Source organism: Erythrolamprus reginae, chromosome Z (genome assembly GCF_031021105.1).
Source record: "Erythrolamprus reginae isolate rEryReg1 chromosome Z, rEryReg1.hap1, whole genome shotgun sequence".
Lineage (NCBI taxonomy): Eukaryota > Metazoa > Chordata > Lepidosauria > Squamata > Dipsadidae > Erythrolamprus > Erythrolamprus reginae.
Window position 1 is genome coordinate 53,488,631 of NC_091963.1, and position 11,038 is coordinate 53,499,668.

The following is an 11,038-nucleotide window of genomic DNA, read 5'->3' on the forward strand; positions in this document are numbered from 1 at the left end:
GTCTAAAGCAGTTGGTTCCAAAGAATTTTCTTTATTCGTTCAGCTCTTAGTGGAAAGTGACTTCAGCTAGGAATGCGACTGGTTTTACAGAGCCAGACGCTCCTTTTATACTCTAACTTCCCGCCGAAACCCAACTGTCAAATCTCAACCAATCAGAGATGCTCAACACAGATTCAACTATTTACATTGCTTCAATGCACATTTAACACTTAGCATACCGTAGATAAACATTGATAAATTCCAGTGTGGAAGAAAAAATAAAGAAGTGGGGTTATTTTGAAAATCCAAGCTTGTAAAGAGAGTACTTTTGGAACAGCACAGCTGGACCAGAAAACACTGAGAAGTTCCTTTTTAATAGTTCCACCAGAGGACAATCCTTAATCAATAAAACTCATAGTATAGTAGGCCATGTAGATGATGTTTTGTATTCATGAGTCATGGAGACTAGAAAGAATGAAGTAACTAACCTTTATTTAAGATGCTGAAGTAGCAGAACAACAACTAAGCACTGAGGTACAAGGAATCTCCTCAGCCGCGCCTGACTGCTTTTTTATAGAGAGCTGTCAGTGAGGCAGCCAAATAGGGGTTTTCCATTTCCCACTCCCCATCTTGGCCAATATCTTGTATCCCAACTGTTTCTAGGGAGACACCAGGATGCAACATCTCTCTCCACTGGGCAGGTGCACACAAAATCTTTTAAATAAGCTGGGTGCCTTCACAGCTGGCTGGAGCAACAGAGAGGTTGTGGGGAAGTTGGATGAGAATCATTTGCAGGATGTGTGCAGCATTACCTAGTAGAAGGGTTGATTTAGCTGGAGATGATGGAAGAACGGTTACAGCTTCAGGGAAGACACCGGATGCCCTAGGAGACGCAGGCAACATCAAAGGTAGGACTTGAGAAGGCGAACTGGGGGTGAACAATAGAGGCATGGGCTTGGCATCTGAAGTGACTTGGGGCCAGTTGGTTCCTTGACAGTGACCATGAAGCTGGCCAATGTGGCATCTCCATACTTGGCCATCACTCAGGCCCACTCTGTAGGAGACAGATCCTGTTATTTTAAGTACTATTGTGAGTGAGCCTAGATCAATTTTGATAACAATGGATGATGATGAGGAAGAAGAACCAGGGATTTGTGAAGGCACTGGCCCCATGGCCTTGCCAGCTGAGGCAGAAAGTGAAGGGGAGGTAGAAGAGGTGTTAATGCAGTCTATTTCTGAGTCAGAGGAGGAGGAGGAGGGAGATCTTATGGAAAATAAACCTCTGTTAGATCCTGGATGCTGTTCTGTTCGGGTCGTATGCGACCCGAAGCCAAGTTTGAGTCCCTGTAAAAAATTTTCCCTGCATATCTGAAACTTGAAATTTCATGACTTTTCATCATTTCAGGGGTTCTCTCTATGAGAATTTTTTTTGGGGGGTGGGGGGCTTAGTTTTTGCTGGGCAAAAAAAGTTACAAATCTTCTGTTCCCGGGTCACCCTCACCCGGACCGAAAACTCTTCATTTGCAGTGCTTATGCTTGGTCTTTTTGAAAGCTTTTTTCACTTGGAAAGTAGTCTGAACATTTCTGCACACAATGATATGAAAATTGAAATGAAAAAAGTAAATCTTATTGGTTTATTTTGCGGATATAATGCACGCCCCCCCGGTTTTGTGATTTGTTTTTCAATTTATGGATAGTTTTGCTTGCAAAATGCATTCTATTTTACTAAAGTTGGTGTGGGATTGGTAGCTTGAACATTTCTGAATATAAGAAAAATATAAAGGAACTGAAAAAAATGATTCTTATTGGTTTTTTAATATCAGAAATAAGCCCCCCCCCCTCGGCTGCTTGCAACCATTTTCACTTTTTATTTTTTTATGCTCCAAATCCGAAATATTCTTTAAAATCTTAGGCATTCATTTACTCAATTTAACAATGCTGATCATCAAAAAATATTTTTGGGGTGGTGGCTAATTGTTTTCTGGGCAAAAAAAAATCATAACTTCGAGTCTGTTTCTGTTCGTATATGACCGGACCAAAAATAATTTTTTTAGGTACTTGAATTTGATCTTTTTGAAAACTTTTTCAACTGGAAAACTAGTTTGAACATTTATGAACATAATGATATGAAAATTGAACTGGAAAAATTGAGACTTATATTTTTATTTTGATCAAAAAGCCCCTCCCCCATCCTTTTTTAATTTCGTGTCAATTTCTATTTTTTAAGGCTACAAATCCCTAAGGAATTTTCCCCCAAAAGGTTTGATATACTAAATTGAACATTTCTGAATATAAGAAAAATATAAATGAACTGAAAAAAATGGTTCTTATTGGTTTATTTTTGCCACAAAAGGGCCACCCCCCACCCCCCGGCCTTGCTATGTGCCATTATTGTCACTGTTTATACATATTTGTCTAGAAATATTTGGAATATCCTTTTGAAAATCAACCACATTGTAGCCAGAGAACTAATTTTATGAAACAAATCCATTTCACTAAAAAAAAGTATGTAAGTTTGAAATTAACAGCATAATTTTTATATAAATTGAAATAATTGAACACGGGGGGAGGCATACATTTATGTGCAAAATAAACCAATATGCATCAATTTTTCCAGTTCAATTTTCATATCATTATGTTCATAAATGTTCAAGCTACCAATCCCACACCAACTTTAGTAAAATAGAATGTATTTTGCTAGCAAAACTATCCATAAAGTGAAGACTATTTAAAAAAAACGGGGGGGCGTGCATTTCATCAACAAAATAAACCAATATGCATCAATTTTTCCAGTTCAATTTTCATATCATTATGTTCAGAAATGTTCAAGCTACCAATCCCATACCAACTTTAGTAAAATAGAATGTATTTTGCAGGCATAATTATCAATAAACCTAAAGAAAATTCACAAAAACGGGGGGGGGGGCATATTTATGTGCAAAATAAACCAATAAGGATTAATTTCTTCAGTTCAATTTTCATATCATTGTGTGCAGAAATGTTCAGACTACTTTCCAAGTGAAAAAAGTATTCAAATTGACCAAACATATGCACTGCAAATGAAGAGTTTTCGGTCCGGGTCAGGGTGACCCGGGAACAGAAGATTTGTTACTTTTCTTAAACAGAACAGGAGGGTTAAACGATTTTATAGCAGACAGCAGAAATTGTATGGGAAAAGGAAATCAGTCGGTACCATGAGTAGTTTAGAGTAGCTTTTGTCTCTTGAGCTATAAAAAGAATGGGAGTCTGGGTAAATTCTTGTGAAACGCAACTATTCTTGTAAAGCTGCTTATTCCAGAGTGCTTTGATGGAGTTTCTCAGAAAACACTGAAGGAGATGCAAGGTACATGAATGTTTTGAATGTCAGAGTTTGTGATACATGGGAAATGTTATCTATCTGGGACAGTAAGGAATTAGCCTGGAGCCATTCCAGTAGAAGTGAGTTTTGGAATGCAGAATTTGCTGAGAACAAATCAATGTAACTGGAAATGAGATGATATTTTGATACTTTGGATGAAATGTTATGAATAAAAGTTGTTACAGAGACCTTGATTGAGTATTGCAATCTCTGTAATTAAGGGACAGAACAAGTACGGTAGCTGGTAACCAGCGCACATCTCCCCCATAATTCCTTGCTAATATCAGGTCACCTTCCCAAAGCATCTGTTTAACCTTCTGTCAGGGGTGAACTGTTAAAAAAACCTATGAGTGCACTTGGTCCAACTTAGTTCTCAGGCGATGACCCATTAATTGTTCTGCAGGCCTCCTATTGTTTAACAAATTGGGGGGTGGAGTGCTATACCAATAAGTAATTGTTAATTTTGTCATGCCAATCACCCCCTTGCAACTTACTGAGGACCCTCTATGCTGATCGGACTGTACATTCAACCCAGCCATTACTGGGCGGGTGCCATAGAACAGTCAATACCTGACAAATTCCAAGAGAAGCAAGAAACCATTGGAAATATTAATTTTGGGGCACTGAGGAAAATGTCTGAAATATGTGTATTGGGTGTAAAGAAATGTAATCATTATCTAGAATGTGTGGTTTGCGGGAGGGTTAAAATAAAAACTATTTTGTTCCAAAGTTTAGCAATAGAGTAACACATAAACCAGTGTTTTTCAACCAGTGTGCCGCAGCACACTAGTGTGCCGCGAGACATGGTCAGGTGTGCCGCGAAGCTCAGAGAGAAAGAAAGCAAGAGAGAGAAAGAGCGAGTGAGAGAGAAAGAGAACAAGAGAGAGAAAGAAAGCAAGTGAGAGAGAAAGAGAACAAGAGAAAGAGAGAGAGAAAGAGAGAGAGAGAGCAAGAGAGACAAAGAAAGCAAGAGAGGGAGGGGAGAGAGAGAGAAAGACATAGAGGGAGGTAGGGAGGGAGAGAAAAAGACAGCAAAAAGAGAGGAAGGAAGAGAAAGAAAGAGGGATGGAGAGAGAGAGAAAGAAAAATGAAGGAAGGGAGGGAAAGAGGGAGGGAGAAAGGAATAGAGCGAAGGGGAGGAAGAGAGAGAGATAATTTTTTTGTCCAAACTTTTTTTAGTCCCCCCCCCCCCGCTCAATGTGCCCCAGGGTTTCGTAAATGTAAAAAATGTGCCGCGGCTCAAAAAAGGTTGAAAATCACTGACATAAACCATTTGAATAAGTATTTATTTATTTATTTATTTATTTAATCCAATACACAATAATATAAAATGAGGGTTATAGAGGATATAATCATGTAGAATGTATTAAAGGGGGGAATAGAGGAGAAAATAAAGGATTGAAATATAACTTTGAGAGAATAGCAGGAAAACATATAGGTATAGAAGAGGAGATATAGGAGAGACAATTTATTTATTTATTTATTTTGTCCAAAACACAATGAGGGTTTTAGTGGGTATATATCTATATACACAGAGTAAAATACATCTAAGAAATAATAGAAACGAAGATATAGCAATAGAACATATCAATGAAAGAATAGAAGAAGAGATATAGGAATAGAATAAAGGTATAGGAGATATAGAAGAGCAATAGGACAGGGGACGGAAGGCACTCTAGTGCACTTGTACTCACCCCTTACTGACCTCTTAGGAATCTGGATAGGTCAACCGTAGATAATCTAAGGGTAAAGTGTTGGGGGTTTGGGGATGACACTATGGAGTCCAGTATTGAGTTCCATGCTTTGACAACTCGGTTAAGTAATATTTTTTACAGTCAAGTTTGGAGCAGTTAATATTAAGTTTAAATCTGTTGTGTGCTCTTGTGTTGTTGTGGTTGAAGCTGAAGTAGTCGCCGACAGGCAGGACATTGCAGCATATGATCTTGTGAGCAATACTTAGATCTTGTTTAAGGCGTCTCAGTTCTAAACTTTCTAGGCCCAGGATTGAAAGTCTAGTCTCATAGGGTATTCTATTTCGAGTGGAGGAGTGAAGGGCTCTTCTGGTGAAGTATCTTTGGACATTTTCAAGGGTGTTAATGTCTGAGATGCGATATGGGTTCCAAACAGATGAGCTGTATTCGAGGATGGGTCTGGCTTTGGATGAATCATCATGGTATTCTTTGTTGTTGGGTCCTTTGAGAGGTGGGATAGGTCTAGAGTCTTTGAGTTTATTGTTGACAAAGTTGTAGAAAGCTCTATTAGATTTCGTGCGTAGGAGGTTTTCCTCTTGTTTGCTGTAGTAGTTAAGACATTCTGTGTTTATTTGATTGCAAATGCTTTTATATCGGCTTTTGAAGTTGCAAACTTGTCCTTTTTTGTTTTTCCTCCAGAGAGATTTTTTTCTTGTTTGTAATTTTCTTATTGAGATGGGGAGGTCATTTTTTTTGTTGTTTATGGTACATGTTAGAGGTACATGAAGTCTGATGATAATTTTCATTTTGAGTAGGAATGTGTTGTAGAGGTCATCAGTAGTGTAGCTTTCAGAGAATAGAGTTTTCCAGTTTAATGTTGAGAGGTGGGCTTCAATGAGTTTGTAGTTCACTTTTTTGAAATTGAATTTTGGTGTTGTATTATTTTGGTGGATCATAGTGTGGCCTAGGTTGAGACTGAAGTTTATCATGCTGTGGTCGCTGTTGGAAAATGGTTCTGTTATTTGTAAGCCAGGCACTCTGGTGCACTTATGTACGGCCCTTACTGACCTCTTAGGAACTTGGTGAGGTCAACCATGGATAGTCTAAGGGTAAAGTATTGGGGTTTAGGGGATGATACTAGAGAGTCCGGTAGTGAATTTCATGCTACAACAACTCGATTACTAAAGTCGTATTTTTTCAGTCAAGTTTGGAGCAGTTAATATTAAGCTTGTATCTGTTGTGGGCTCTTTTGTTGTTGTGGTTGAAGCTGAAGTACTCTTTGACAGGCAGGTTTCCAAACAGATGAGCTATATTCTAGGATGGGTCTGGCAAAAGTTTTATAAGCTCTGGTAAGTAGTGTGAGATTGTCAGAGCGGAAGCTACATAGGATTAGATTAATAACTCTTAAAGTTTCTTGGCAATGTTGTTGCAATGGGCTTTGGCACTTAAGTCTGTCAGGACCATTCAAACAAAGTGAAGGGAGTGTGAAATATGTATTTGTGTTAGTAGATGACTACATAAGGTATACATATTTTATCTTGTTAAAGTGTAAAAGTGAGGCATTCCAGAAGTATAAAGAATGGGTGATGATGGTGGAACATCAATTTAATTGTAAATTAAAGAAGTTACAGACTGATAGAGATAGTGAATTTACTTCATATAATTTCAAACGTTGGTTGAAAAATAAGGGTATTGTTCAGAGGTCAACAAATCCTCACTCTCCTGCAGAGAATGGAGTAGTAGTGAGATAGATAGGAATATTGAATATGTGATGCAATACTAGTTGGTGGAAACATAGATTTCAGTTTTTGGGGAGAAGCAATTATGACAACTACATATTTGCTAAATAGAACATGGAGTTCTACTGTTAAACAATTCAATATTATATGTTGTTTAAGAAAGCTCTTCATTTAGATCATTTAAGGATATTCAGTAGTTAAGCTCATGTTCCCAGAGGAAGGAGATTGAAAGGTCAACAGAAATGAAAACATCTTAGATTCATGGAACACAATGAAAATTCTAAAGGGTATAGCTTTTCACGTCAGTATAGTAATCCAGAACTACAAATTTTGAAAGACATGTTGGCTGGGAAAGAATACATAGTAATACTGATGGAATACATTTCCCATCTATCACAAAGTATTCTTTGATCAGGATAAAGTAGAGGTAGATCAAAAAAGTAAGGAAACTGAAAGTTCTAGACCTGTGCAGGATAGTATTAAAGGTTGAAACTGAAAGTATTGCAGAGACCAAATGTGGTGTAGAAACTGAACAGATACCGGAAAGTGTGAGAGTATTGCCATGAAGATATGAAAGGAGTATTAAGGGTATTCACAACATCAAATATTCTGTTTCGTCAACACCTAAAAGTTGACATCCATCTTATGTTTCCACTGTCTAACCTCTTCAGCATTGGACCAGTATCTTAGGTGAACATCTTATGTGAACATCTCAACATCTAATGTGAACTTCAAAGTTATGAAGAGATAATAATAATAATAATAATAATAATAATAATAATAATAATAATAATAATAATTACTACTACTATTATTACTATTATTATTATTATTATTATTATTATTATTATTATTATTACCCCTCTACGAAGATTCGGGATGGCTCACAACAATAATAAAAACAATATTATAGTAGAACAAATATAATATTAAAAAACATATGAAACCCTATCATTATTTAAAAAAACAAACAACACATTCATACCAAACATAAAATAAAGTATAAAAGAGCCTGGGGGAAAGGTGTCTCAACTCCCCCATGCCTGGCGGTATAAGTGAGTCTTGAGTAGTTTACGAAAGACAGGGAGGGTGGGGGCAATTCTAATCTCCGGGGGGAGTTAATTCCAGAGGGCCGGGGCTGCCACAGAGAAGGCTCTTCCCCTGGGGCCCATCAAATGACATTGTTTAGTCGATGGGGCCCGGAGAAGGCCAACTCTGTGGGACCTTATCGGTCGCTGGGATTCGTGCGGTAGCAGGCGGTTCCGGAGGTACTCTGGTCCAATGCTGAAGAGGTTAGACAGTGGAAACATAAGATGGATGTCAAGTTTTAGGTGTTGAGGAAACAGAATATTTGATGTTGTGAAGTTACCTGTAGAATACTAAGCAGCAAAATCACCATGGGCATATAGATTTAATGCGAAACTGGATGGCAATGGTGAGTGTAAATACAAGAAAGGTAGCAATGGGCAGTACACTGAGCATGGCTAGTGCTTGTGTATAAATTAAGATTAAGGAGTTGGGAGGGGGTTTATGGCAACTCCAGGATGCGTGGGTAATGGACTTGTATTTCTTGCCTGTAGGTTGTCTCTTTCCTATGGTAACCACATCAATTTTCTCCTCCTCCCCCAAATCACTGCTGGTAGTTGGAGGTGCATCTTAACCAAGCAATGAAGCCAGGCACAAGTCAGGTGAGGCAGCAGCTTCCATGGTTTTGGGGTCTTATCTCCCAACGGGGTAAAGAAGGACCATGGAGGGGTCAATGCACTCGGCCACAAAGGTTCCCAGGTCTCACAGGAAGAAGCTGCTGCTGGGAGAAGAGGCCAAGCTCCCCATCCCACTGAGGAATGGCGGGGTTTCCACCCTGTCCTGGCACATGATAGGAAGCCAGTTTTTCCAAGTTCACCTTCTGGAATTTGGCTGCTGCTGAGTCCCCACTCCACATACAGTTCTGGAAAATTATGGATTTGACAAAGGCATCTTCATCTAGATTGCAGATAAAGGTATGATTGGCCACCTCACCATCCATGAGCTCTGTCACCATCTCCAGTTGGTCAACATTAGAAGGTAAGCTGCTGGACTGCTGGGCAAGAGGGGTGGTGTGAGCAGTAGTTCAATTTTTTTTCAAACATCTTCTGATGGAGTGGATGGCTGGAGCTCATAGCCCCAGTGATGGTCCAAATGGACAGAAAGTCTCTTCTTCATCCTTGTTGTAGAAATAAAGCTGGATTGAGTCATTGCCATACTTGTAGACCCAGCTGGAATGACTCAAACTCGAAACAGGGGCATACCGCTGTAGAGTGCCATTCCAAAACCAGGCATAAGAGTTCTCCTCAATGGGCACACACACCCTTGACAGTACTGCAACTATAAAACTTGGATTGAGCTCAATTTACCCTCCAACACAAAATTGGGAGATTCCAAGAGACAATGAGTGAGAGAAAAATGTTTACAGCACTAGTTGGCTACAAGTTTTATATGGCAAGAGATACTCTCTCTCTTTCCATCTCCCCCTCCCTGTCCAAGATTCAAATACTGTGTTCATACAATCTCCCAAATTATGTTTGTTAAAACACTAAATAAATCATAGCTAGCACATGTCACACCAAACCATGTTGTGCAGACTCAGTGTGTCTTGGAGGTTTTTTTTCCTTCAAGAAAGTCTGGCCATAGCTATAATCTCTAACAGTCCTTCATTTTGACTAGATCTCTGGAGCCTCCATTTCCAAATCTATTTTTACCAGGGAAGGCATCACCGCGACTCCCCACCACCACCTGGTGTATATGCATGTGGCTCATGGCTTCAAAAATAGTTACCAAATAGGAGATAAAGGAAATACAATATGACAAAAAAATAGAAGAGAGGAAAAAGGAGACAAATGTAAATGACAAAGCAGCCAGAAGGCATCAAGGGAAGTGGAGTGACTAGATGACTACAGGACAAATCCTGAGGAAGGGTTTGGTTGTTGCCCATGCAACGGGGTACCCACTTCCGGTGGTGCACCTGCAAGGGAGTCCTTCTTTAAGCCCTCTATCCATAGAGGGACAGCTTCCCTCTATGGATAGAGGGGGGGCTCTTTTTTCCTTTCCCAGGGTGAGATTGAGAGGGTCTGTCGGGTAAGGAGATCCTTTCCATGAAGTTGGGGCAGCCTGTTTGACATGAGTCTAGTAGACTCAGGATTTAATGGAATCAACCCTGAGAGCAAGAGGGAAGAAAGGAGATAGAGTCCTCTTTCCTTTGTGTGACTAAAATGTAGTCACCTAGAAAGCTAAGCCTTTCCCACTTAGCAGCCTTCTTTAAGTGGCTTTGTGTATGTATTCAGGGCCATTATCTAAGGAAATCCTAGAAGGCAGCCCATACTAGAGTATGATGGGATTTAAGAGGGATCAGGTGATTTCAGAGACTTCCTTTGTCTTAGTGGGAACATATTCAAGCCATCCCGCATATGTATGAACAATAACTAAAATACCTTTACAAGAACCAGAGTGGGGCGTATCAGAATGACTCACAAATGAGTCAAAGGGCCTTGAGGTTGGTGTCCCTGTAATAAGAGAGGGCCTCATCTGGGATTATTAACCATAAGGGAAACCTTATGGGGTGGGTTAGGTCTTGTGGATCCACCACTACCTGCCCAACCCTCTGTAGGGGTCCAATAAGAGTCGCAGAGCCAGTTTTGGTTCGACTATGGGCTGGTATTGACTTTATCGGCTTTTGAGTGCATCTCACTACAGGCTCTTCTTCCGGGGTGCTTCTCAGCGATAGCCTTGGCATCTGCTGTGAAAGGCTGAATCCTACTGCACCATCCAGACTCATGGCCAACTGAGGTAAATAATCTGCGATTTCTGGGGGGACTACCATCAGACCTGAAAATTCCTGTAGTTGGCATCTTCCGGCATGCTGGAGTCATGCTTCAAAAGGGATGTTCCAAACTCTTCTGCCCCATCCTCCCCACAAGCCCACAAGCCCCACAAGCCCCACAGGCACAACATTTACTTGCGGGGGCACATTGGAAGTGGGTTGGGACAATTCGTCAGAACAGTGGGGCAGAACAGGGGGATTTTCCAACTTTTCTTCCCCTTGTGGCTTCGGAGAGGGGCGTCATACAAATCTAATAAATAATAATAATAATAATAATAATAATAATAATAATTATTATTATTATTATTATTATTAATTGGCAGTCCCAGGTTCCTGGGAACCCATGTTGGACTCATTCGTACATTTAATGACCCAAAGGGGTGGATGTTGGACCAAATTCAATCACACATCGATA

At 39.8% G+C, this 11,038-nt stretch overlaps 1 pseudogene; it reads right to left on the minus strand.

Moving 5' to 3' along the window:
* Positions 1-833: 833 nt before the first annotated feature.
* LOC139153824 (myc proto-oncogene protein-like) lies at positions 834-10,623 on the minus strand (annotated as a pseudogene).
* Between the last annotated feature and the right edge of the window lie 415 nt (positions 10,624-11,038).